General features: G+C 38.7%; 1 protein-coding gene across 5 annotated transcripts in view; it reads left to right on the top strand.

The window, feature by feature from the left end:
• ALDH1A2 (aldehyde dehydrogenase 1 family member A2) overlaps positions 1–27,978 on the top strand; it is a 195,521-nt gene that overhangs the window by 50,113 nt on the left and 117,430 nt on the right. For all 5 annotated transcript variants that reach the window (XM_062583895.1, XM_062583894.1, XM_062583893.1 and 2 more), the window contains one exon: positions 25,939–26,035. The gene's annotated coding sequence lies outside the window, so the exon portion shown is untranslated. The remainder of the gene's footprint in view (positions 1–25,938; positions 26,036–27,978) is intronic.

Genomic DNA, 27,978 nt, shown 5'->3' with positions numbered 1-27,978 from the left:
AGAATCTGTGTATCTGTCTCCCGCTGACTGTAGTCTTGTTTACAAGTTAAAAGGAGTTCACCTGGAAAAATTATGTATGATTTCCTGTGCAGCATCAGAAAAAGCTAATGTAAAATCCCCCCAAGGCAGATGTGCTTAATAACATCATCAGTATTATTTACAAATTGGAAAGAATAAAAACCAAGAAAAAGTAACCTTTTGATTTCTCAAACTTTTTTTTTCTGAACAGTTTTGTTTTCTATTAAAAATGTATGAAAACAATACCACAACATTCGCTTAATAACAGTAAGTGGTAACATCACAGCTAGTGTTTAAATTATGACATTAGGAACCAGGTGATTCTTTCTGATCTGGCTCTTTCTATGTCTTCAATTTCCAGTTAGCTCAATGGTAACTCTCACAACTTTCCTTTGCTCAACTGTCTCATTTGCAAAGTACATATTTTTCTGGAGTGTACTGAGGCTGAATGAGTCTACTCTAAATTACATTATATTTTCTGGAGGAAAGGTGCTATATAAATTAAAATAATAGCTATTTATCTAATTGAGTACTTCAGTCTAACAGATGGAAGTAAAGCTTAAGAAAAATACTGAGTATTTTTTCCTTTGCATATTTCTGCTACTTTCATATCTCAGAACTCACTTTGAAATGAATGCCTGTTAAAGGAACATAAATGTTAACAGCATACATTTTCCCACACAGTTGTATGTTCCTACATCAAAAATTTTAACTTCAAAGTTACTGTTTTTAGATTACAGACATTACCAGTGCAAATGTTAAATGCAGGGAAGCAAACAGCCACTCCGTGAGCCATACAGCTACAGTGCAGCTTTGCTGCTTTGCAGTGGTGCCACTGTGTCCTCCAACAGCTGCCCCACACAGGGATTGCATCCTGCACATTCAGCAGTGCAGGCATTTGATTATGAATGAGAATCATAGCTCCAAAGTAGTGGTTCTCTTTCTTTATGACCTGGTGGGCTGATCAACTTTCTGTGGGCTTTGAGGAAATACTGACAGTTGGGAGTGCAGGAGGAGATGTGCTGTGGCTCTGTTCACAGCAAGCCAATGATGTCTGTGGCAGAGGGGTTGTGCCCCTGTCACCAGCTGCAGTTGGTTAACATCAGACTTCTCCCTGCTGCAGCCAAGTGCAAGCCTAGGCTTCTTTGCACCTGGCTTCCCGGCTCCAGTTCCTGCATTTGCCTTGGTTCGTGCTTCTGCTCAGGTCTTGATTTCAGTTTCAATCTGTGCTTCTTTTTCTAGAGCTTCTAACCAGGAAGCCTGATGGTTGTCTTTCCCAAAGTTGTAAGAGGTGACATGTTACTCCTTGAAGAATCTGTGGGACAGAGTAGGGGATCATCTTGTGAATTATCAGGCTGACCAATGGGTTTATGGTGATCAGAGAAGAGGTAAGCAGTCTGAAATGCAGGTACTTTGGAGAAAAAGAGGAGGCCAGTAGCACAGGCTTCATGCATGTGGTGCAAACTGTTCTAAACCCACGCTTGTTGTGGCACCCTGGACCACTTCACACCGTGGCACGAAGCGCTGAACAGCTACAGCTGACCTGCCATGCCCTATGGCTACCTTCAGGAACCTCACACAACTCAGCCTCCATCTTTTCCTCTTGAGATTTTGTTAGTGTAGTTCTAGCAGGACTCAACTCCCTTCTGTGTTTTCTTCTCTTTTCTGTGTTCTAATTTAAACTTCAAAATTATTATTTTTTAATTTCCAAATTCCATTTAGCATCGTGTACCAGTATTTCCTGCAGAGCAAGATTTCAGACTATTGGATAGAAACCTTTCATGTCACATTCCCTCACAGACGGTCCCATCTGCTTTGTAGAGTATGCCTGACAGCTAGTTAATCTAGCAGTACAAGAACATACATTTAAATCTCTGGGTTTTGCATCAACCTCAGGTAAGCATCTCAACTGTATTTTGTATCCTGAAGTTGTAGGTATGCAATAGTACACAAAACACATTTAAAGAGAGTGATCCCACTACCACCATTTATATGTGCTTTTGGAGAGAGATCCATACTTGTACATATTCAGAGACGTAAGAGGTAAGTAATGGTGCTTTTCAAACTAAGGATGTTGGGAACTTCAGTCACAGCAGTACCGTTTAATTAAGACAGAGATGTGGCATTCTCTTCTAAACACAATAGCTAAGGAAGATATATCAATGAGTTTTATTTTATCAGTTTAAGTCAACAGAGAAGATCTCATTTTCTTTGCCAAACATGCAATGTTTATTTCAAGTGAAGATAGTACTAACATAAGGAAGAATTTTTCTGGTGCACTCTTTGCAATGTTTTGCTCGAGCAAGTCAAACATTTTCTGTTCTTTAGTTCATTGGATTTATTAATCATTAAATTAGCTAAAAAATTAAACTATTAAATCATCTGCAGAAAATACACCACTGGGTAATTCAGTATTAAATAATAGTAAAATAGATGATTCAGATTGCAAAAGCGTTTACATTGTCCTGCTCAGTGTCTTGGTCTTTTTCCACTGTTCTTTGCAAATTCTAGAAATATTTTAAGGCCACCAGTTCATTCGATTTGCTGCTAACCTTTCAGATGAAGAGCGCTGCAGGCTCTATGCTTAGTAATATGACATTCTCTCGTACACATTGCGTTCAGTTTCAATTCAAGCTACTTCTGCTGTAGTTGCCTTATCATAATGAAGCAAAAAATACAGAACAGACAAAAGCTTCAAAATATAGAGATTTTGTCAGCTAAAAGTTATTCCTAATGGCTAGAGAGCACATTAAACAATAACAGAACAGTCACATTGACAGAATGATTTTTAAAATTTTTATTTAGGTATCTTAGATACAAATTAGATAAACTTTCGTTGTACAGTCTTCAAAAAATTGAAAAATATATCTTAGCATAAACAGATAGAATGCTTACTTACTGAATTCTGCCAATCCTTACCGCACTCTAGAAACAGGCATTTTCTGTAGAAACAGATATTCCAGTAAATGTGCATACATGCCATTGCCGTTATACATTACATTTTGCTTTTACCTATGAAGTTCTTTAATTTAGAAGTTAGAGAACCGTATTGCTTAGCATTTCTTGATGTCAGGATTCAATATTATCATGAACTTTAAAGCAGCTGAAGATATGTGATATACTCTCTGAAAAATCTTATTTTGAAACACTGTCATTGATATAATAAGTACTTCAAAAAGTAAGAGTACAATTTCTTTTATGTTATTCTAGATAGAAAATCCTTTTAATAAATGGTGCTTATTTGTGAAGTCCATCATGTTTTTAAGCACTGTGAGTGTTCTGTGATTGTTTGTATGATGATGCACGATTTAGTCATCAATACGTTTTGGCAATAGAATTTGACAGGATAAGAAATTTACCAGCATGTTTATAACTTCTCATTATCTGTAGCATCTTTAGCTGAATTCTGATATATCAGATCATATTACTGTTAAATGTCAGTGAAATGTGGAAAAGAAGTAAGTATATAGTACTCATTGGAATGAGCTCTAATAAATTCTCTGTGTAGCATCTTCATATGTTTTAAGCCCTGAAATAAGTGCACCCACAGAGGTGACTTTAGAGAGGCCTGCAGAAGTTGGGATTGGCATTCTAGTGATAAAATTAAGAAAGAAAGAAGGAGTCAGCATGTGCCCATATCGCCCAGCGCAATGCTGTATTGAAATACACAATTTGGAGTTAATTGACCTTGGTGGTCTGTGGCCCTTACGCAGCTAGCCTCGTTTAAGACTAGTGCGGGCTCTCTATGTTCCACTGCAGCACACAGTATGGACATTATTACCTTTACTTTCTTTTTCAGGTTAAAGTTTATTAGGCTTTATTTTAAGCTTAGTCTTACAGAAAACTTGTAAAATTCCACATGTATTCCTTTTGCTGCACAGGGAAAAAAGTGCATATACAATTCAAGGTACTACAATTTTTCTCACTTAATTAAATTGAGTATGTTTGACCAGTGATGGAAAAGGGAGGCTTTCTAGAGTATGTTTGTATTTTCTTGTCTTTTCTAAGGAAACCAGGGATTCTTGCATCTATGCAATACAAATTTTATGTATCTGCTAACTTACAAGTGACAAAATGCTTTTTCCTCTGTTCAGTGGACTGACAGAAGTTTTGGAAAGGAAGTGTAGGCTTCTTATATATTTCTGTTCCATTGTCCTTGGAACAGGATTTTCATTTTTGCATTTTCTTAGCACTACAGCATCTGTTGGTGCCAGGAAGCTTGCTGTTTCCCTTGGAAAGGAAAAACAAAGTTTTGGAAAGGAAAAACACTACCTTCACTGAGCACAATAGCTCAGCTCTAGATCAATGGTCAGGAAGGTATTTCTGTTGTGTCCCTCCATAAGTACATTTCTTTTAAAAAGAGAGCTTGGACAGGTTTGCAATTTTGGAGTAAATATAACATTTCTAGCTGTTGAAGGTGTTCTATATCCCATATTCTGCTGCAATGGCGTATAATTCTTGATTACTCATTAATCATTTTTAGAGGCTACTAAGTAGTTCATATGAATTTGAAGACTTAAAATGGAACCTGAGTGAAGGAGAATATATGTGTAAATTTGCAGGTTAGAGGCACTCAGTGCTCAGTAGAAACTTTTATTGAGGCATGAAAATTCATTTAAATTGCCTTGAGATGTCTTAGATTGCACTTTGCAAACCTCCTTTGCGTACTGCCTTCTACCTTACCTTTTAGGTTTTTCATTTAGACAGACCTTGTTATCATGACTTGAATACCAGAATTTTGTCTGAATCCCTCAGTCACTGGCACTCACACAAGGACTGGAGAAAGCTGAAAATTTCAAACACTGTATGCTGAGCTGCTATGGGATATCTATACTTGTATGGGTAATTTTTACATGTTTTGTTCCAACAAGCTTTTTGGTGCTTGCAGCCTGGAAGAGGCCAGGGCTGGTCCCAGGTGCAGGAGGAGCCGGAAGCCCTGCTTCCCCTGAGGAAACAGTTCCCGCACTGGCTTGTCCTGCAGTGTGGTGGAAACCACGGCCAGTACCCTGGGATGTGTCTCCCCTAAACTCCTATGTCCTGTCCAGCCCTTTCCCCTTTTCTACTTGTTCATGGGAAGGGGACAGTTTAATGAGTGAAGGTCTGCACAGAAATAGAGAGGTCTGTAGACGCACCTTGTCTAGCGTTAAGGTTAAACTGCTGCTATCAGCCATCTGGGCTGTGTAAGCCTGGCCTGGATTGTGCCACTGGGGTGCCCTGCAGAATTAGCTGCTCTGGTGCAGGTGTGCCTGTGTGGTGTAATCACACCAGCTGGCTCCAGGGAGATGTTCTCCAGACAGGTCAGATGTCTCGAGAGAGACAGCCTGAGCACTGAGTGTGTGGGGTTCGCTTTGAAGAATTCAGCCATACCATAGGTAACTCTCATCTCCTCCTAGGCAACACCATGCACTGACAGAGTACGCCTGTGCCTTCATGGCACATCCCACTGCGCATGCAGCCTAAGGGGAGAGGCTTTGGGGACTGGAAGGGAATACACAGAGTTGGGTCATGTTTACTCAGTGCTGTGAATTTTTTGGCAATGTTATTGCTCATTGTTTAATCCAGGAAGCCAGCTGTGATGGAGGCCTGCAGGGATGGCAGTTTTATGTCAGAACCTGTGCCCAGATCAGGCTAGACCTGAAAAGGTGACTAAGTGTTTTGCATCCTGAGCTGCTCTTCCGTGGTGACTCCCTAAAGACACAGTTCAGAAGCTTGCCTTATAGGCTGCTTTTAGCTGAAATCGCTTTGGACAAAAGCTGTGTTTTCACAATGTGTTTGTGCAATGCTTAGTGTGATGGATCACACCCTCCAGGAAACACCGGTACATGAGCAGTGGTAAATTGACATTATCAGTTCCTCTGTTGTTTTGCATAGAACAGGTTGGATAAACCAGTAGGATTTCATATTTTTGACAGTTCTGTCAGCCAAGGACTGTTCTTGTTTTCCTTTTTCTTGCTTATTTAATTTATATTCTTTCTTCTGGAACACAGTGAAGAATTCAGCCCTTGTCCTCCTCAGAAATATGAGGAAGGGTATTTTTCAGTTGTATGTATGTTTCAGAAGAGATTCCTAAAATTTAAATGTCATAAATGTGTATGTAAAGTTAGAAACGTTTGTTTTGGTGAAGTACACTAACACAGTGCTTTCCAACCTGCCACAAGGGCTTAGAGCAATTTACTAAAAGGTTGCAAAAAGTGACTAGGAAAAGCAAACCTGTTCATAGTGTAGGCCTACATTTGCTATTCATGGGCAAGAGAAAAGCGAGTGGAAATCAAAAGACTGAAAAACATGGTACTAAACAAAACGCTTTCAAAACCTGGCATTGCATTGGATAAATGCTTTACATTACACATTTGTTGAGTAAGACACTGCGCTTCATTTGGTTACTTTTTTAGTAAACCATCTTACTTTAATGTACTATATCTAAGATATATATATTAAAATATATTAATATGTAATTGTACTCAATTATATATTTTAATATGTATATTTTTGTGCTGAACTTTCAGAAATCTCATCATAAAAAGTGCTGTATGAATGCAAGACGTTCTGTTTTTGAGCGGCGTTGTACATTATACAACTACATACTTTGTTATAATTACACTAATTGTATGGCACATTGATTAAAAAAAAAAAAAAGATGGCCTTCAGTCTGTCTGTTCCAGATTAATGAAATTACTATATGAAATCTTTTAAAAGTTATTACACTTCAAATACATCAGTTTTTATTAGTGCAAAAAAGGTTAAAAAAAAAAAAAAATCAATTTCCTCTGAAATGGCAGTCTCCAAATGGCAGAAAACAAATTCCTCAAAATGCTACCTTTATTTTTGCCTGTTCATTTCCTATAATATTTGTAAAGAGATGAGTTAATACAGTGATTCAAACGAGCCATTTTCCATAATTATTAAAACTCAGGCTTTCAGACTGAGTGTTGAGCAGAACATTTAATTTCACATTTTCCCACCCTTTTAATGGCAGATATAAGGAACTCAAATCAAGCAAACAGGATTCCATTACGTTTTTATAGATCATATATCAATATATATTTTGAGATGGCTGCAGAAATTTTCCATAATTCTTTTTAGTTTTTTTTCAAAAAAATAAAATAATAAAAAAAATGTGGGTAAAAGCTATTACAAGTGCCCCTTGGGATTCCAGTGAGGTGGTGATAATATTTTTCTGAACTAATCTTAGAAGATTTCACAAGAGCAAGTATCCTGAACATTCAAAGAAATATTAGAACTTTAAGAATAGTTCTTAAATATTCAGACTGGCATATTCACAGGTTTGGCTTTCAGAGATGTGAATTCCCAATTTTTGTTCATTTTCTTTGAAATTAACCAATTTCAAAGTAAGTGGGGGTTAGGCTTTAGGGTAATTTCCACAAGAATCTCTTTTTAAATAGCATTTAAGGTCATGCTTAAGCATACACCTTTACATATAGTTCTATTTTTCTGCTTAGAGTTAAGCAGAAAGTCTTAGAGTCTACCTCTAAGAGGTGATGTAATTTGCAGATTCTTTTTGATTTAGCTACAGTTTCTCAATATCCTTTTTCATGCTTCAAGGCTTTGATTTGTGCATTCTAATACTATTTCCCTTGGAGAGGAAAAAAATACATAATGTAACATCACTACAACTGTAGCATTTAGAGAGTCATTAGTGCTGATATGGAGCATATCACATATAGCCAGGTATATATTTGCCAGCTTCAATAGAAATTTCAACTGGGAAATTTGGACATACCATATTTTGCTTGTATTGGCTTACTTTTTGAGACATGTCCATGTATTTTCCCAATAAATTCTTAGAGGAACTATTATTCTTGATTCTAGGGCAGTAGTTTAATTACAGAAAACAAAGCAAAGAAATAAAAAGCAGATGAGATGCTGGGAGATGCTGATCCCATTACTTAGAAGAAAAAATTATCTAGTTTTAAATTAGTCACTTATCAGAATGGATACAAAAATATGAAAACAAAGAATTTAGAAAATAACTTGAAAATAAAGATTTAGACAATATTTTCCCATTCATTCAGTGCATGTGATTTGCTGCGTAAAAGCTGCATAAGCAGTTTTACATTAAACCCTTTCCCTAATACTTGCCTTTCTAGTATAGCTACTAGAAATGAATTACATGGCTCAATTGCTATGGACATGATAATAGCTGACTTTGTATAATGCTTCCAGTTTCCTTAAGTACCAAATAAGCAAAACTCAAGTGTAAAATGCCCATGTATACTACCTTTTCTAACAGAAAGTGCTTCCTTACAAGGCTATTTATTCACTGGTGCCTGTGAATAGGAGTGGTGCTTTTCTATTAAGGAAGTTGTTTCTGGATTTTTGCTCAGACATCGTAGATGCACTTAGACTAGTAGATGCAGAGAAGCAAACCCACTGAAAATCTAGCTTTTAATGATTGACTTTGTATCCCAAGGAGTGGGCCCAGCATACCCCTGGAGAATGGCACTATAATGTCATGGGGCAGAATGTAGCAAAGCCCCACTGTGTGCTCCTCTTGAGCCGGAGGACTGGTGCCTCCACGGTTGGCTCATGGCGCAGCCTGTCCAGACATTCCAGCTCAGTTGGTGAGATGGAGCTCTAGTCACCTCCTTTTCAAACAACAATAAAATGCCATTTTGATCCTTTTCTGGAGCAGAGAGATTTGTAAGAAGAATAACTTTCAGTCTCAGAAGAAAGTGAGTAAAATTCCTTAAAAATATGAGCTGCAGTGGATAGTATGATGTCTTCTGGGAAATAAGTTTATTTTTTCCATTTCTTTCAAGATTTGTTGTACTATTTTGAGTGAAGAAACTCAGATCTATAGAAAATTGAACAGTTTAAAAGTGAATATATTCTTCTCTCTGGATAGGCACTGTGATCACTTGAAGGTATACCAGTCCTCTTCCTTTGGTGATGGCAAGTCAGATAGTCTTTTAAAAATACCCCAAATAATATTTTTTTAATTGCGTAAGTGTTAGGGAAATTTTATGGTGAGCTTTCTGGATTATAATTGTGTAACAATATTAAATATAGGCAACGTGAACTGCATCTTTTAACTTCAACCACTAACTTTACACGTGAAAGAAAGCACTCTTTGACAGTTCTAGGACTTTGTTCAGTCAGCCTTTGAAGAAACTGAATGTGCTTTCTGTATAAATCAAGACCAGATTTAAACACATAGAGCATTCTGAATCTGAAGTTAAGATTTGACTTATAAATGAAATTACAAGAAACTATGATGAGGTTTAGAAAAAAATCAGTACAAAGCTAAAGTTTATTGCCAGTACTGTTCTCGCAGATCAAAGCTCTGTTAATGTGTTTTAGGGTTACTTTAATATTTTGCAGCCTCTCACTCGGTGCGTGTTTTTAAGCATGCATATCACTCTGTCACTTTTATAGTAAAGTAACTTGAAAACGCCTTCTGCTTTGTATGGGCCTCCTGAGGCAGAAAGTCACAGAGATGTTAAGTCTCAAATTGCTTGTTCCAGCTTCATTATGTTTGATGGAAAAAATATCTTGGTCATATCTCATAACATGCAGTATTTCCTCAATAACTGGATTGCTGTAAGGAAGGACTTTTTTTTATGTGGATAATGAAATAGTATCCCAGTTATTTTCCTGATCTTCTCTATGTAGCCAAACTCCTATATGAATCATATTAACAACTACTGCATAGCATGATGGAAAGCTTTGAAAAGGGATTTTGTCTTTAGGGATGGATGTGTAGAATCTTTACAGTCTTCCTGAAAGATGTACTGCAAGGGTTTCTTACCCTCTGTGCGGGAAGAGGTGTGTGTGTATTCTAAATATAGTTATGGGTTAAGGTGTAAACATTAGACACAGTGAACTCTGTGACCAAGACCAGACCTATCACTCATGTCAGTGGGAAGTTATTGCCAAGATCAAATGTAGATTATAGGCCCTGACTAAGTGCAGTCATGCAGCTTTGCTGGTGCAGCCAGTCTTGGTGTGCCACCCTAGCAAAGAGCAGTCTAAAGGTGGATGCAGCACATACCAGTTTGCTGTGAGTCAAAGATGCTCCTTCTCCCCCCCCCCCCCCCAAAAAAAAAAGCGTATAACTGTCTCTGCACTAGTGCTTTTGTTTATGCAGCTAGAGCAGATAGAACGTTTACCAACTCCAATCCAGAAGCTGCTTAAACATATAAGATCACAGCTGACCACCAAAGCTATGCTGTTAGAAGTTGACCATATAGGCCTGGCCTTCAGTAAATGGATTTATAGGGCTAAACTGAGCCCTTGCGCTATACCCTGGTTAAGGGGTTGAGCAATGACAAGAGGAGCCTCAGGACTTCATATTGCCTGTATGACTGAGAGGAAAGGAATATTCAGCAAACACCTGTTACCTGCTGTGGAGAGGTACCATCCCTATGTATTTGGCTGACAGAATGTCATTCTGTATTACTCTGAATCCAAAACCAGGCACAGCCCTATGCATGGATGTAAAAAACACCAGTAAGGACCCTTAGATAAGAGATCTGGCCTACCTGATCCACTGCTGTCTTTCATTTTCCAAGGCTCAGGGTCCCCCTGTCCTTGTGCGTATCTTTCAAGCTTTATACCCACAGCTCAAAGTCAACAGTATCCCTCAAACTCAAGGTTGTATCTTTACTACATCTTTTATTTTTGTGAGCTAATCTTGCCATTCCAAACTAACCTGTTTGAGTTCATATTGTCTTTAAATTGCTCTAAGATACATGTGACCTTTCCCTGTGATCTATGCTACAAAATGCTATGAAGAAAGCAAAACATTTGGTCCTCCCATGAAAATTCTTGCTTAATCTCTACAAACACAAGTGATTTAGTGTCTCTCAATGGCATAAACTCCTTACTGACTGTATTGCATACCTGTGGATTGGTGGGTGAACACCTGCTTCTGGTAGTCATTCAGGCAAGACAGTGAATTCTCGTAAGATCCGTTTGCTTTCCTTTTATTGGTCTGAGTGGACTTCTGCTGTAAGACTCCATCCCACATGGGGCAGGGATAGAAACAGTGACTCGCCTGAGACAAACCCAGCTCATCCTGGGGAAATCAAAACCCTAGTGGTCAGGTTGAAACTGCAAAGGATACTTTTCTTTCTCATCTTTGTTTTGGTAAGCAGGGAGAGAATATAAAAAGAAGCCCCTAGCAGAAGCCTAATTTGCCCCAAAGCTGTTGGGAGGAAAGTTCTTGTTCTTCCTCTTGGATACAAGATAGATTATTAATTTAAAACAAATTAAGGCTTTTCAATATATACAGTAACACATGACTACTCTGGTTTCTTCATTTTTGAAGCACTTGAGCATAGGTTTTATAACAGTGGGACTGCAAGACATTCAATGTATAAAAATTGAGATATACTAAGCGTAGAATGTTTGTTACACAAAGAAGAAGAAGGTATTGATCAAAAAAAAAAAGCTTTGAGTACCAATTAGAGACCCAGTGACAGCAAAATGACCTCTCATCCATCTCTCAAATGAAATGTAAAACTGAGGTGCATATAATTTGTGGCCATTTTAAACATGAACTTTTTTTTTTTTCCCTAAAGTCACAAAGCTGTTAATTTTGGTCTCCTGGCCAAATTCCAAACTGGATAATCACATTCTGCCTGCTCCTTTCCAAAATTCCAGCAACAGTTTCTTTGGGAAGAAATACATACATAATTTGCTGACCTAAACTCTGCACCTATATTGCTATGCACTGTTAACTCTTGTTCATTTCAACCCACGACTGGCTGCCTTTCTATAGTGGAGGAAATGACCTCTGGAAAAGCACGTATATCTTTTTTTTTGTTGTTGTTCAAAGTGCTTTGGGAAAAAAGGCACTGTATATATAAATTCTGTCATAAAAATCATTTCAGCCCCAGAATATGCAGGAGCACATTCAGGAGTTTGAGTCACTGAATAGGGGAAACTGTGGGCATTCAGTGATGCAGATGGATGAAGAGAAGAAACTATTTGGGGACAGAAAGTGTCATCGCTTTGGAAGCTGGTGACCACTGATTATCATTAAAAGGTATTTTCGCCAAGAAGCATTGCAAAATTAGAGAGAAAACTGGGAAGCAAAGGAGGAGTGGAGATTTAGTGGAAACAAGCTCAGTGCTTTGTAGCTGTCTGTTTCTGTAATACAAAGCTAGCTAGCTGGGTGCTGGTGCGTTTGGTTTGTGTTTAGAAGTAAAGGAGAAAGTATTGTCAAGAAATCTGATAAACTATTTCAGAACTTCAGTACATGGTTTCTTAACGTTTTGTATATTGGACTTAATAACATCAAAGCTTCTTTTAAAGAGATTTAGACTCTGCCTGAAAGGTGAGGGAAGGCTGAATCATCATAACATATCAGTAAGAGGCGTTTACAGGCTGTATCATCATGCTTGGTTTCCCATGCACTCGTCATTGTATAGAACCTGAACTTCTTGCTTGGAGTGGTTTTAAGTTTAGATTCTCGACTGCATAGCCATTTCTAAAATAGAGAACTGTCTAAACACAAACAGTGAAAGAAATAAGTGATTTCTGTGAAGCTGTTCTAATTGTGGCATGGCCACCTGGCAAAAGAGCACTCTGCCTAATCCACAGGATGGTTATGCTGGCAGCAAGAGTTTTCCAGCCAAAAGCCTCTGCTTTCATTAACCTTCATCTCTGTGTTGTGAGTGGAAGCACTGCCTGATTTTATTGTATAACCTGAAAGCAGAGACTGTGCTGCCGAGCCCGAGAGTTTTGTTTTTAGAGATAACTTGAGTTTAGCAAGTACAAAGCAGGGCTGCACTCCCATTCTGCTGAGTGTAAACAGCTCCCTTTTCCTTTGCCTGGTAGGCACAGCAAGGTCAGGAAAAATCAGGAAACTATTTCCTGCACCAAAGCTATTGCTGAAATGTATTTTAAAGTGCCCAGAAGTCAGTTCAGTACTTAGCAAAACAGAGATGAGATACGACCTTCTCCAGAGAGTGGTGAGCTCTCGACTCCTTGATGCAGTCTGATGACACAGGCAGTCCCGGGGCCTGTGCAGCTCCCCGCTGACTCTGAGTGAGCAGCTCTATCACACCTGGCCTTAGGAGTTCCGCTATTTCGGCCAGGACATATAAGGGATACTGCCTGGTGCAACTGTTTAACAGCAGTAGCACTGTGGGGGTTTGAGCTGCCCAGATTCTTTCTACCTCAGTCAGTGAGGCTGCTATCTCCAAACTACAGCTAATGGTTTAAGCGCTAGCATTTTGGCTATGGATTTGTAAAGCACTGCATAAACCTATTGGGGAATTGCAGTAAGTAGAAAAAACAAACGTGCAGAGTTTTAAGAATAATATGCTCTTTGAATAAAGGTGCTATGATCAGTGTGCTGTTCATGGAGAGCCCGGATAAGACTATTCAGTATTTGCTGTGTGACTGGTACCAGAACTCTGCTTTTGGAATTTTGTTTTCCCACCATTGAAGCATTTATACTAGAACTGCTTAGTTCATTAGTTGTCATCTGAAATTATTACTGTGCTGCTGTATAGTCCTACAATCTATTCTTAGTGCTATTAGGAGGTATAGATGCTTTTTGTTTCTCCTTTCTTCTTTTTTATGTAACTGTGCTCGAAGTACAGAGTCCTTTGCAAATAGGAAAGCATATACTTTCTTTAAAATGTCAATATTTGTCATCAAGCATTTTGGTTCTTGGCAAAGAACCAAAAATCTGTATCATGCACCTTAATGGTCAAAGGGATTGCTAACCGTTGTGGCTATGTGACTGGTCTCCTAATCCTTACCAAACAAAAAAATATATATGTTTGGAGAAATTAAAAGTCAGTTCTGAGCACTCTGTTATGAGTAAAATGGGTTCCTTTTGCAGCAGATTTTGTTTGCTATGAATAATTTGACTAGCTTTGTTTAATTGGCAGCCACAACATTATCCAGTCGTATCATATTTCCCACAGGCTCTGAATCATGTTAGAGTCCTTTTGCACTGTTAAATGATTACTAGTTTTCTCATTTTAACATCTGTTTTAGTCAGTTTTGCCAAGTATCCATCTATTGATATTAGAACATAATGTTAAATATTTAAAATTACAAAACTGCCTCAGCATGGTGACTTAATAGCATTTAATTCTCTCTCATTTTGAACTTCTTAGTTTGTGTATCACAGAAGGAACTTTGAAAGAAAACATAGAAATCTATTAGTATAAGGAAAATATAAACACTGTGAGTGCATTATTAAAACATGTCAACAAAATTACAGATTCCCAAGTTGGTTTTCAGTGGAATATAGGCATCTAAATCAGTTAGAAAATTAGCTATTTTTTATCCACAAGAAATAAGTTCAGCTTTTTTCCTTATTTTCAGTAACAGCCCAATTCATTGATGATAAATGATATTGGTAATCCTTAAAACATGTAAAATTTACATGTCAGAAATCAGAATCTCATTCTAAGGTGGTAGATAAGGAGAATTAAACCCTGCAGTATTAGGATATAAAGATAAGTTTTCAAGTCTTTGACATGAAGGAGTAGCCCTGGAAATTGAGAATAGTAGCAGATTTCTAAATCTCTTATGTGAATGAAGAATTCTTTTCACAATTTTTCTCATTCCTAAATGATAAGGAATCTTATGCCAGATTTTAAAGCCTCATTCTAATTTCTCTGCAACAAAGAAGCTCCATAAAGCAACCTCAGTATGGTCTGACCAAAATTTTGACTACCCTCTGTATCTTAATATATATATAAAAAATCTGCCCACCCCCCCCATGATGATACGTTCCAAATTGACAAAAGCTTTTTTTAAAAAATGAAACTTGAAAAAAATATTAATGAAAACTCACTCCTTAGAAACAGTGAATAGATATCACAAGCTAACATTTCTCACTTTTATGTCCTCTTCAAAAGAAGGCACAACTCCATCTCACATTTGAATGGTTAGCTTTGCAAAATTGATGTGTTCTTCAAAAAACATTGCTAAATAAGATCTTTGTGTAAAACATTCATATGCCAAAATATACATCTACTGTATAAATGACACACATATGCACTCCAGCATCCAGGACTGGATGTCAGAATTGGCTTTTTAAATGTAAAAACAGGGACCTCTATTATATGAGCTAAATGCTGTTCTCTCTCTGAGACAACCGTAACATTTATCTATCCAAATCAAGCAGAACTGCTTCTCTCAAATTATAGTAAACAATCAGAGACAGAAGAGAAAGAAAAGATTTAGGACCAAATCCTGAACATTTTAAAGTCAATGGCTGATCTGTCATTCTCTTAAAAGGGACCAGTATTTTGCCTATAATGAACAGTTATTTTGGAGCTAACTTTATAGCAGAGTGAAAGAATACAGTCGTGTATGAGAGAGATCAGATTTCCTCTTATGACTGAGAATACATTAGCTGGTGTGCGAATAAAAATGCTTACAATAGTCTTCTACAAAACGGTAGCAAGGAAACAGGTCCATGTAATGAAATTTAAGTTTTGAAGGAAATTGAAATAAAAATTTAAGTCCTAGCATGTATTTGCCCCTGTACCTGATCAGTTAAATCCCCAAACCACTGTTCCGGGAAAGGTTTGTATTACTGCGTTACAGCAGGCTGGTTATCTTAACATCAGTTGTTACTGGGAATACTCTAAGTATATTTTGCAGGATTTCACAAAAGAATACTCTGAAAAGCATAATTTTGTGGAAATGAGTCAACCTAGGTTTAAGACAGAGGAGTTTTTCATCATTTATTTTCTTGCTTTCTTCAAGGAAATAGTGTCATAGCTGTGGCTCGCATAGATGATATGGGGGATATAACAGTGGATGTTGAAACAGGAGAAGAATATGCTATGCTTTAGTGAGAACTGCACAGTAGGAGAGAGAGCTGTAATGGATAAAAATCTATCTTTGAACAAGATCTTCAGTGTGATCATTCAGAAATTGTATGTTACCTCCAGAATCTGAGACTTATTTTGTTTATCATTGTATTTGACTGTATGTGATGGCAGTATCAGTTTTTAAATAATCAATTGCTTGTGCAAGCAAAATCGAAGGTAAATTGCAGAATAGCACAGCTGTCTCCTAGGAGATCTGTCTATTTAAGATGACAGTGGAGCTAAATGATCAATGAAGTTCATTGTAGATAGATTAATACTATGGAGTTTATATAAATACATACTGGATGTATTAAGAACATGTTTGCAGTAAAACTGAACTAGTGGATTTAAAGGATTCTAGCTGTTTCTATCTTGAAAAAACACTTGAACAGCTGTCCTAGAGAATTAGGGAAATTAATCCTGCTGAAAGTTTGAGGGGAAAAAGTGCTTAGCTTAGAGTTAGCAAAGAGTAAGTTTCTCAGTCCTGCAAAATACTCTGAAAATGGTGCTTGGCTGAGACAAGTATCACTGCTCGTGTTTGCTTTTCCAGGGGAATTTGCTTTTTGGTTTATGTGAGGGAATCCATGGGATGCATTGTGGAGTTTCTGCTCTAGCACCAAATATTCAGCCCTCCAAATTGCAGGCCTCGACATACAGCTTTTCCTGCCTCTTACGGTTTCCCTCATACTGAGAATCCAGTCCATGTACGTCTCCAAAGCTAAGTGGGCTGAAGAACTTCAGAACTACAAATCTCTGAGAATATTCACAGCAGGTGAGAAAGAAATAAAATGGAAGGAGGAAGAAAAGACAGAAGAAAAGAAAAGAAGGCTTAAGTGTTACTCTTTCATCTCTGGTTTGTGGGATAAAGGCAGGCCACTGTACCAGTAGATGCAGCTCTGCCTCTTTGGACTTCATGGAGAGTCAGGAAACTCAGATTTATATTTTAATTCACATCCCTGGATTTTACTCCCCCCTTCACTGCTCCTATGTGGTCCTAGTTCCAGATAAGAAGCATAAAAAAAGATACTTAATGTTTTGGAGTAGGCTGATGCCAGTTGCATCAGATTTTTGACCAAGGCAGTTGGAATTTGATTCAGATGCTTAATTCAGGATATTTTCACCAATCCTACTATTTCACACTGAAGATTAGAATCTGGTGTTGTCTAATCAGAACAGTAATTCTTAAGGGGGCAGGTTTAGCTCAGTTGGTTAGAGCGTGGTGCTGCTAATGCCAAGGTTGCGGGTTCAGTCCCCATATGGGCCATGCTGAGGGTTGGACTAGATGATCTCCAGAGGTCCCTTCCAACCTTACCATTCTATGAATTACAGTAATTCACCTCAGCCCCCTGTGCTCTGAGAGCAAGCCTTACCGCGATCCAAATATCTGTTTCTTGCCCTGTCTTAGACAGTGGGTCTGTTGTCTCGTGGTTGCTGTTGTGTGGTTTGTGTGAAATGAGTTGGTGGTTCTGGTCCTGTACACAGGAGATGAGTGTTTATATCACCAAAGTGAGTATTTCCAAGCAAATGGTGTGATGAGCATAACGAGGTCTCTGTGAAACAGAGAGCAGAGAGGTGAAGACTTTGTGGTGTTTTGTGGGTATTGTGACTGCACCACTTTTTTTCAGACTGCTGCATCTGAGTTATCGTGGTAAAGTTAAAAATCCCCTGACTATAGACAGGGCTGAATATGTTTCATTGGCGTATAGAGGAATTTTGGTTTCTAATGTTCAACTGCTCTCACAGCTCTAAACTTACTTGGAGTGCAAAGAAAATTCCCTGAGACTGGCAGGAGCCAACAGTTTATTTTAATATTTCCTATTAGTCACTACAGTATGTTTTTTGTTTTGTTTCCCCCCTCCCCCTCCACCAAACTATACTTTTGAACAAGGTCTTCCTAGAACAAGTTGGAGCCAACTGTTTAGCTGTGTGCAGTGTTACAGGTTATTTTCCTCTTTTAAAAAGACAGGATTGTCTGACTCGCACAGCCCTCTCTTCTTGCTCCATGCTCTTTCCCATATTGCACCAGATCAGCGCTGCAGGGAGGACCGTGCTTCGCAAGGATGGTACATAACTCCAATAACAGTGCAACTCTAGTGCATTGCCCCTGGCTTGTCCTGTATTTTGCCCTGTAAGTATTTCTGCATCAGTGATCTTGCTGGGCACTGTTTTATTTTGCCTCCTGCATTAACTAATAGTAAGACGCAGCACGGAAAAGGCACTTGTCCAGAACTCTGGGTTCTTTTCCCACCTCAGCTATGGTCACGCTCTGTGTATTTTGCTGCCTGTCACATGGGAATAGTAATACTGAAATTCCCTTGGAAAGTCCTACAATGCTTTATATAAGAATTAGCTGTTATTACTGCAGAATTTGGGAGCCAAATTTTGACCTTTCCCTGCACTCGTATGTCAGCAAATTGCCATAAGCCTAGCTGGAAGAATAATTTAACTAGCTGCCTCTGGCAGAGTGAAGATTGCAAAAAACTTGTCACATCACAGATCTAGGTCTGTTCTTCCAGCAAAACACGAAAGGAGAGAGCAAACCTAGGCAGGAGCAGGGCTTAGCGACCACTTTGCACCAGCCCTACCTTGGTGAGGTAACTTCATGGAAGTTCATTTGTGCGTGATCTGAAGAAAAATCTCAAGAGAAACAATGGATAAAAGAAGCAAGTCTTGTGAGAAACTGAAATCTGATGAGGCCTCTTGGGCCGTGTGACCTTGCCTGGCTCCATGAATCCTTCTGTGCTGGATAAAGTATTCTCCTTTCCTGCAGTTCAGACACTTCTGTTTGGGCAAACACAAATAGCAACCATGTACTTCTAGTCTTAGGGAGACAACACAGAAAGCAGCAAGAACAAACATTACTTTTCAAGAGGAACCACAATCTGATCCTTAACAGGCTTAACAGTCTGATCCTTAACATCCTCGAAATGACTAACGCCTCTGCTAACAGGCAAGCTTCTTGCAGCTTTACTGGAGAGAGAAAGGCAGGATGATTTTGTGGCAACATACCCCACAGCATAACTTCTTAGTTATTTTTAAGAAAAGGCAAAAGGTGCTGGTAGAATATATAAGAGTAATATCCATAGAAATTAGTAATGGAATGTGAAAAAACCTTCCCTTCAGCTGTGAGTCACGATTTCTCAACGGTACCTACATTATAGAATAAAATGCTACCCAACATACCCTGCCTGTCAGTATGTAGGGCCTAATTAATCAGTGAGGAAATATTTTAACAGTCATAAAAATGAAGCTACAATTATTTGAAGATGATCTTATAACAACTGGTTTGTGGAAAGAAGGTTGGATTTTGGCAACTCACTCCCAGAAGAATTCCAACCTGGAAAGAATGTGATTTGCAAAAAGCAGTAACTTGTACTTTCTGAATGTATCAGAAAAGAAGGCATCTGAAATACATGGCTATAAAAAAGGGTTTTTTTTCAGCTTTTCAGCTTTTCTACCTTTTCCTGATTTTTCTACTTCTGTTTGTTCTTCCCAATTTCCTGCAAATCTCCTATTTCCTGTGCTCAAAATAGTGCTCCAATTGTTGCCCCCCCCCCCAATACTTGTGCTCTCCTGCATTCCTTATCATCTGCTCCTTTGCTAAATTATATTCAGGTTGCCTTAGGTGGTTCTAACATCCTTGATCACAGTGATTATCAGCAAACGTGAAAATAGATTAGCAAAGGTTAACAATTAACTGGACACAGAAACATATGGAGAGAGCTGGTAGCTGGATATCTGCCCTGCTCAGCCAAAGAAGAATTTGGACAGATTCACAAGATTCCCTGGGGCTAAGCTATACAGTCAATAAGAAGTTGTCATTGTAGAAGGTATAATTCATTCATCACTTATGCACAATAATCTAGCATCAGGAAGATGAAGATTCTGCCATACATTTTAGTGTTAACCTAGAATTTATAGACACTTGCGGATTCTTTTTGTTTATGTTGTAGTTTCTTAGGGTATGTGTGTAAATGTGTATGTACCTTTATTCCTTATAGATGGCCTTTGTTTTTGGTCCTCTCTTCCCTCCTGTAAGCCATCTTCAGTGAAGATGATCAGTCCAGATGAAAGAAGTCAGTACCAAATATTCATTTTAGATGACTTCTTAGATATACTGGCAAGTTAGATTCCAGTAGATTCACTGTACATATTAAAACTGTGCTAAAGCCTATATTCAGTGTATCTGGTTTTATAGTATAAGAACTTTACCAGTAAAACTTTTGATTAAACCTACAACAACCCAGCTCTATTTAGCTCTCAGCAATCTGATCTCCATTATCCAGGACTGTTGCTTTGGGTTGTGCCTGGAAGTTTATAGTAATCATTTGGGCCTAAATCAGACACCAGAGTGGAAATGAGTATCCTAAACGGAGAGATGAGCAAAGAAAGATTATTATTTTTGTGTATAACAGAAGGCATTTAACTGTGTGCTCAGAGAGGAGAGGGATCAATTTTAAATCCAGCCTTTCAGGATATAGTTTTCAGTGTTGTTTTAAATTTGGATCATACTTCAGTGTATTTCTAAAGCAATCTGTCCCCTGTTTCTAAGTGAATGGTAAGTTGCTGGGTCACGTTCTGGCTATACAGCAAAGAAACCTTTTCTGATTCTCTGCTCCAGTCTTATGGCAGATTAGCAAGCTAAGGGATGACATGACTTTCAGCAGCTGACTTGTTACATTCCCTTTTCCTCCCCCCAAAGCCAACTCTGTTGTAGCACAGGAAATGAGCATCTTACTAACCCATTCTCCACCAGCTAGCTGAGTGATTCACAGAACAGAAAATGTCCCAAAACATTTTACCTTTCAGATTATGGGCCAAATTTTACTTGATTTCCCTGGTGTGAGCCAGAAATGGCTCTGTTGTAACAGCATAAATTGGGCATGCCCTTTTGGTCTCATTGGGACAACTGGATTTGCCCCATTGCTTTAAAACTGTGTTATTAAAACAGTCAGTCTTCTGACTTCAAGGAGTAATACAAAAAACTTAAAAATTCACTTATGCTGGGATGCAGTCTGGATAGTGTTGTAACAGGATAGAGTATGACCCTTAATCTTGTTTTGTACTACAGTACTGACAATGTATGTATGGCAGTACTAGAGGAAAAGCAGTTTCCTCATTATTCTCAGCGTGTTTTGCAAGACATGGAGGCATCTGGGCAAGCAAACTCTGAGAATCATGGCAGGGCTGAAAATTTTGCCTGAAATGGGGTGTACAGATGAGTAAAGGGTGATTCCCTTGTTTTATCTTGAGGAAGAAATCCTTTTCTTTTCTTTTTTTTTTCTTTCTTTCTTTCTTTTTTCTTTCTTTTTTTTTTTTTTTAAGGAAGATAAATTAGAAGGATTTGTATTTAAAGAGAACATTTCCATGTATCTCCAGTTAAGAGACAAAAATACAAAAAAATTTATGATGAATGCTGCATTTGCTTGGTCCTGTCCTCATTATACATACATATGAAGTGGAACCAATGCCATTTATGAATAATTTAATTAAAATAATGACAAGTATTATTTTTGTAGCACACAAAACTGTAAACATTAATTTAATAAGGCTGAGAATTATGAAATGTAATCTTAATTACTAGAAACCAGAATAATCAGCTGAACTGAGGCAGACAAGATAATTAACTCTTTAGAAGTGAGTTTACAGCTGCTAGGTTGGAACTAACACACTATGAGAGTTAGTGTAGTCATTACTCTGAAGTGTACAATGTTTTGAAATAGACCTTAAAAGCAACCTGAATTCTCTTCATTCTGCATGTCTTAAATATTCTATAGCTCTAGGAATTTGTCCCAGTATTTTTGTCTCTGGTGTCTAACAGCCCTAAGGTGTGGTAATAATCTCTGAGCCAGCTCTCCTTCCCAGGGGTGGCTGAGCTGTGCCAGGCTGGAGGAGCTGCTGGGTCAGGGCAGACAGGAATGCCATGTACCTCCCTCCCGAGCTAGTAATCAAGGTCTGCCCTGCAACAAGGTAGAGTTCTTGCATCTTACTGTCTCCTGGGAGGCTGATGCAGAACTTCGTTGGTGGTTGGAAACCTTCCTCACATTTCCAGCTGTTTTTACTTGGAGACACTTCATACCTTTCTATCTGTTCAGGCTTTTACTTCTCACCCCAGAGTATTTGAAGAAAATGTGCATGCTGTTGATTGTCAGGATAGCAAGGAAGTTGCTGGAGCCTCCTCTTGTGAGGTGGACTAACCCTTCCACTGATTATCAATTGCAATTTGACTTCAACTTTCTTTAATGTTAGTACCAAAATTGTGCAAAGCTTTCTGATTGGCTGTAAAGGAGAACCATTTTCAAGCTGGGTCACACTCAGCAAGGGTAAACTTTCAGTTCAAATTCAAAGTCAAAAGTATCAGAAAGCTGAGAATTATCACCTTGTGAATAAAATATATGGAGCTTTTAAACCGTAAATGCCATACCTGGCAGCACCTTTGTTACTGTGGAGTAGGCCAGAATGACACAGCCTGCTCTGCAAGGGCCACTGCTTTTTTCACAGAGTATTCATGTCTCTGCTTTGCATGCTCTTGTGCCTCATTTCTGACTCTTCATAAGAATGGCACAAAAGGAGAAGAACAGGAACTGGTAGCTGAGGCATCATGTTTTCCTTTCGGGGTTGCCACACGCTCCCAAGCATTAGCAGTGCTTCCAGTGCATGCCGAGAGCCCCATCTCTCCCAGTCTGTAACTTCAGAAGTCTGTAACAGAATTACAAGACAAACAAAAATACGATTTTGTGGAGCTCTAACTATGGTCCCCAATGGCAAATGCAGTAGCCAAATTTAGGTGACATTTACACTTTCTAAATACAGTGTGTGATTTAACTTTTGCTTTTTTCCTTGATTTGCCACTGTGTTCTGAGATCTCATATTTTGGAATAAGGAGCAATCATCATTATTAAAATCGATAGAAGATTCATCAGTATCCATCAGTTCAATTTAAAATTTACAATTTAAAATGAGAATGAATTTAAGAGGTCACTGCTTGTTGTGGACTAATACTAAAAAAACCCTGGAGACTAGAAAAATAACCTTAATCAAGTGACATCTAGTGGCTACAGCAAGGCATGAGTGAAAGCCTGAGATTAGTTTGCCCGAGAGCAAAAGATTGGACAGTGTTTGAAGCAAACCTAGTTTCACAGAGGGAATATGCACTGTATAAAAAAAGAGAAGTTACCTTTTTTGTCCTAGTGTCCTGATTGCTTTGGATGAGCTTTCCAGTAAATGACTGATTAACCTCATACAATAAGCTTTAGTCTAGATCTCTTGCTCTACAGATTTAATGCGGTAAAACATGAGTGCTTCTTGCTCACCTCCAGAGATTTGTTACACGAACATTCAAGTAGGCAGAATAATTATGGGGCAAGCTATCATGATGTGTGTGTTCAGTCACACTACAACAGAGAGATATGATTGCACATAACTTTTTTTAAACAAGCTCTGTGCAATCTTTAGCATTTAGCTGAGTAGACATTTACTAGAAAAAAGAGACTTTGGCTGTAACATCTGTTTTTTGCATCTAAGCCAGTCTTGGAGTGAGGAGTAGGAGCGATGTTACTGTGTTGCCTTCTAGGTACCAACTCGTGAGTATACTTTATAGAGACACTGGGTTGCTGGTTCTTGTAATATTTGACGCTGTTAAAATTTGTTGGTTCAAGCCAATACAAATGCAGCGGTAAAAGCAGATGTTATGTATTTTTAAGAGGGAAAAAAAACTGATCTGGCTATTTACAAACTGCTTTTAGCTGGTTCTTGTCTATTGGGGAAGAGTGTGTCCTTGGAACATGGGGCAGATCATGTTTTAACGTGAGAGGTGGATCCTGTTGGCAGTCAGTGAAATATTAAAATTGACTTCAGTGGACAAGGATTTCTGCCCCTAAATTTTAATTCCAGGTTTAAGCTGACCAGCTCTGTGAATCTGATTTCTCTTGGCATGAGTTTCTCTACCTGCACACTAGGAACAACGCAGGGATAGTTTTTGTTTCAGCATGTCTTTCCAGCAGTGGATTATTAGATCAGTTTTTTAAAAAATTTTGTCATCTTCAGATGAAAATACTGCAAAAGAGCTTGATATTATCCTGTTTTTTGAAAAGGCTGTTGTGCTGTCAGGTAAACGAATTGTCTATGCAAAGGAGATAGTCTGAGCAGCACCAAACTTCTCTAAAGGGAAAGAAAATAAAAACAGGTATTGTCAGAGCAGATTTAATCTTTAGAGTGGTGCATTTGGAAAGCTTTGGAGAGGAGAATCCTGATTTCACCAAATCCCATGTGCACATGTGATGTTTATTAGCCAACGTTTCACTTCTTAAAAGCTGACATACTCATACTGTGCAGCCTTTTTTCTAAATCAGCATAACCAGAAAGAACTATCTTTCTCTGTAACTTCTCTAAGGCACACTGCTGGGAATGGTAGTGTGCAGAGCTGAAAGCCTTTAATGCGGTGTGTGCCAATACCACAGAGCTAGCCTGTGCTTCAGACAGCGACTGAGGCCCAGTGCCAGTTTACGTGAGTTCCCTGGTGATGTACGTCGGGGCACTGACCAGCAGAAGCAGTCAGGATCACACCTGTAGCGCTGTCGGTTGCCACCGCTGTTCCGGCAGCAGTCTGTAATGACAGTGCTTTTCCCTCACCCAACTGCAGAACTAGGGGTGCTGCCAGCATTGACAATGCCTTCCATCCTTGTATTCTGTGGAAAACTTTTTTCCTAGGTTTACTAAAAATTAATATATATTTTCATTTTTAATTGCTATCATTAATTTTGCTACTCCTGACATTTCTTGTGTGTGTAAGTTTCCCTTTTTTTTATTTATTTTGTGTTCTAGATTTTCTCAAAAGCTAACCGTTTTTTTTACTAAAATTTCAACTTTGGGGAATATAAGTAAGAGTAGAATTTGGGTGGTATGAAGTATAGATTTTGACAGTATCAGTAATGTCTATTGGTGCTTAGTTTGGATGTATAGTATCTTCATGGAATTCATTTTGTTCTGTGTGCATCCATCAGTTCTGAGTCTCTTAAACAACGGCAACTTAATATTAACAAGTCACATTTGCCAAGAGCACTGATGTTCATATGTTTCCAAAGGCGGTTTTATAGAAGAAGATGGATATTCTGAGGCGCTTAGATATAATCAACTAGAAATATGCCTATAACTTACTAAATTTGCTATTCATATGTAATGGAACCATGCTCATCTCTGGAAATTTTTTGAGATAGTTTCTATAAGAAAGCAAATGTATTTTTTCATAGAAAGCACAGTATTATTAAATAGGCTGCAGACTGGATCAGGATTTCTAGTGGCTTACATGATACCATTTTAAAGAATCAATATTTCCATAATAATCACTAAGCTCTAATATTAATCAGTAAGTTTCAAAAATCAGTAGGTTTTAATGTTAGAAAATAGAATTACATTCTTATATGTAATTGATTTTGTAATATATCTGATGACACTTCAGAACAGACTCTTTATATAGAATTTGTCTATTCTGAACTGTATTATTAAATTCAGACTTTGATCTTAGGCTGAAGTGTTTTGTGCAGCTGTGAATCAATGGAGTTTTAGAAAGGAAACTGTAGGAATCAGGAAGTTTAGGAGAAGGGCAGGAAATGCTCACTTCACAGAAATGGGAACACAAGCTGCTTTGAGTTTTGTCTTCAACTGTGAGTCCAAAACATACACAGCTTCTCATCTCACCTTCCCTGCCCCAGCTCCTCCTCCTTCATCCAGATCAGATTATAAGCAGAAACAAAGGCTTCGCGTTGGGCCTTCACAAATGCACCAGTTCCAGTTCTTCAAGAAGAACAACTCAGGAAAGCATGAGTATTTAGCACAAGTTAGACCTTTGAGTCTCTGGGCTTCCCAAAAGGCTTGCATGGCCCGTGCCACTGCTGCTATTGATATCCAAGCTTGCTGACTGAAAAGCTAGACTGCACGTGGGGCAGTGGCACCTCTTGCACCACAGAGGTACCCAGACGGAGTGGCTCCTGTCACCTACCCTTCCTGGACACCCCGGGTTGCTTCACAGAGTGCTTAGCAGTGATGCTGAGAAAGGAACAGGAGGCCCAGCAAATTCACATTTATCTTAACAGTATGCTTTCCTCTCTAGGTTACGTCTGTCTTGTAATTCTTCCTGCTGCCCCAGACTTGGAACAGTGTTGTGTATGAAAAGCCATCTTTGTGGGGAACAGATTGATGGGCTTCACGTAAGTAATGCTTACTTTCCCTAAAATCATTTCTTGAGGGAGGTCAGATATTTCCTGTTTAAACAAAGAAAGAAACGAGAGAAATTATAAATGGTTGAATATTTCTTGTTAGACAAAAGGTAAACAATACACCTTATTAATAATCACAGTGGCATCATTGCTGTGGTAGAAAAGTTAATTTTAGAGATTTTTTTTTTAATGAATCCATGTTGTTTGAGTTTTCATGACTTTATAACCAGTGGTAGCTCAGGTGCATTTCAGAGAGGTCAATCTTTTTGTTTGTACTTGTGTTCTCTGAACTGCAGATCAGAGCCCACTATATAAAATGGAATATGCTAAGGGTGCACTACCTGCTGTGTTCTTCTCCAGACCTCTTTTTCTAAAATGTTCTTTGAACACTTTTTTATTTCATCTTTGCAGTGTATGTGGTTCACCATTTCTCTGAAATAGTGGGCATGCATTTTCCAGTCTGGTGAACACTCTTGCCTCTCTTTCATACCACCTCTGAAGAGGGGCTCTGTGAGCATTGTAGCCTTGCAAAATTTGAGAAAATCATTACTATGGTGTTCTTATCCCTTCTGGCACCAGGTTTTAAGATTTTGTTTTATTTTTTAAAGCAGTATCTGCTGTTCAAGATAATCTATGTTCTATATACAGTGCTTTTTTTCTAATTAATTATGGACTTTGAGATTCCCTAGCTAGCTGTTACAAAATGCATTCTTCAGGAGTAAAATGGGGTTACATAATCCTCTTAAAGTTTAAGAACAGCAGAATGCATTTCAGGTAGCAGAACTTCAAATAATTAATTCTTAAAAAAAAAATAAATAAAAAATAAAGGCAAACTGGAGAGTGTAGTCTTTCCTTTAAACTAACTTTTCCTGGCAAGTTCTTTTCATCACCATTCAGCTGATTGAGACTGTGTGGGAGGAAAGGTTTTATATAGAAGCTGAAGGCTCAGTTCGCCTGCTGTTAGTTGTGTGGATCTCTTACTGAAGTGAACAGAGAGCTGTGCAGAGAGCAGGCTCTCTGAGAAGTGCAGCTGACGTTATTTCCCAATGCATACAGAAAACCTTCCGTCTTCCCTCCTCTATGTGCATTAGAGAACAAACAGGGAGAGCAAACACAAAGTACCTTTGACTCTCCAAATACAGGCAATACTTGTTTGCCATAGGAGAAGGCCAGCTCCAAGTCACTGAGGCAGAAGTAAGTAGCACCCAGTCCTTCACAGATTGTCTCTGTGCACTGATTGTCTGTAAAAGGCCATACTATAGTGGATTTTCTTACTCTGTGGAAGACTTTCCTTTGGTTGAGAAGGATATGATTAGAGATCTTCTGGGCAAGCCTGACATCCACAAATCCATGGGCCCAGATGGGATGCACCCACGGGTACTGAGGGAGCTGGCGGATGTTGTTGCCAGGCCGCTCTCCATCATCTTGGAAAAGTCATGGAGAAAAGGAGAGGTGCCTGAGGACTGGAAGAAAGCCAATGTCACTCCAGTGTTCAAAAAGGGCAAGAAGGAGGACCCAGGCAACTATAGGCTGGTCCGCCTCACCTCCATCCCTGGAAAGGTGATGGAACAGCTCATTCTGGATGTCATCTCCAGGCATATGGAGGAAAAGAAGGTGATCAGGAGTAGTCAGCATGGATTCACCAAGGGAAATCCTGCTTAACCATTCTGATAGCCTTCTACAATGGAATGACTGGCTGGGTAGATGAGGGGAGAGCAGTGGATGTTGTGTACCTTGACTTCAGCAAAGCTTTCAACACTGTCTCCCATCCTCCTACATAAGCTCAGGAAGTGTGGGTTAGACGAGTGGACAGTGAGGTGGATTGAGAACTGGCTGAAAGGCAGAGCTCAGAGGGTCGTCATCAGTGGTGCAGGGTCTAGTTGGAGGCCTGTGGCTAGTGGCATCTCCGAGGGCTCAGTACTGGGTCCCATCCT

This window comes from Rhea pennata, chromosome 10, assembly GCF_028389875.1.
Source record: "Rhea pennata isolate bPtePen1 chromosome 10, bPtePen1.pri, whole genome shotgun sequence".
NCBI classification, from domain to species: Eukaryota; Metazoa; Chordata; class Aves; order Rheiformes; family Rheidae; genus Rhea; species Rhea pennata.
This window is presented reverse-complemented; position numbering and strand designations above follow the sequence as displayed.